Source organism: Myotis davidii, unplaced genomic scaffold (genome assembly GCF_000327345.1).
Source record: "Myotis davidii unplaced genomic scaffold, ASM32734v1 scaffold954, whole genome shotgun sequence".
NCBI classification, from domain to species: Eukaryota; Metazoa; Chordata; class Mammalia; order Chiroptera; family Vespertilionidae; genus Myotis; species Myotis davidii.
The window spans coordinates 523,353-524,543 of NW_006285487.1; positions in this window are offsets into that span (position 1 = coordinate 523,353).

Here is a 1,191-nt window from a genome sequence, read left to right on the forward strand (position 1 = left end):
AACCTTGCCTTTTAAAAATGTATTCGACCACCCATATTGGGGTTTTTTTTTAAGCATTTATTAACATGTCATAGATGGGAAACTGCAGAAGAGGAAATAGAGCCACCTTGAAAGAAGAATGACTTACTCAGCATGTAACCGGCTTCAAGGTCCAGCAACACCCTCACTATGTGTGTGTCTGAACGTGCCAGGTTCCAGTCATGGCTACCTGCACTTTTCCTTCCCTGACGGGCATTCTGAGCTGTGGCACCTGGTTCCTAATCTGAATCGCAAGACTCCCACCTCACTCCAATCAAGTGGTCAGCTTCTCCCTTTCACACACAACCAGCCTCCAGACTTTCAGAAATATCCTTCCATGCCTGGAGCTCCTACCCCAGAGATGGGTGGGTGGCCATATTTCATAGAAACCAATATTTGTCTAGAACACATTAGCCCCACTTCAGGTAGGGAGGCAGGCAATGAAAATATAACTGCTGGGAAATAAACAGCCATTTGAACTTGCTGTTGTTTGAAAGAACATGCAGCTGGCCAGGAAGGCAGGAGAATGGGAAACTGGGCCGAAAAACGAACAGGAGGTGCCTCCTCCTGCCCTGGCCATGAGCCTGTTACAATCCTACGAAGCTGGCCAGACAGCCTGGGAGGCGCTTTTTAAAAAATATATATTTTTATTGATTTTAGAGAGGAAGGGAGGGGAGAGAGAGATAGAGAAAAACATCAATGATAAGAATCATTAATAGGCTGCCTCCTGCACACCCCCTACTGAGGATCGAGCCCACAACCCGGCACGTGCCCTGACCTGGAATTGAACCCGGTACCCTTCAGTCTGCAGGCCAATGCTCTACCCACTGAGCCAAACCAGCTAGGGCCCTTCTGAGTTTCCTTGAACCAACTTGGGCTAAGGGGCTTTGGCTGGGGTTGAAAAGGGGAGCAGGCTGCCTGCTTTCTCCTCTGTCCCTGGGGCTGGGGGGCGAGGGGGGTCAGGGACAGGTGACCTTGCCCACAGATGGTGCTGCCCGTGAGGGTGTGGGGTCCTGAGGAGAGAGCCAGCACCTTGGTGCTCCGGGGCCAGGAAGGGGGACCCGGGGGGTGGGCTGCAGCGCGGTGCCCAGCGGGGGCGGGAGGGGCGGTGCTCACGGTCTGTGCAAGTGATCCGGGGCTCCTCCCAGTGCCCGCTGGGCAGGCACCGGATGG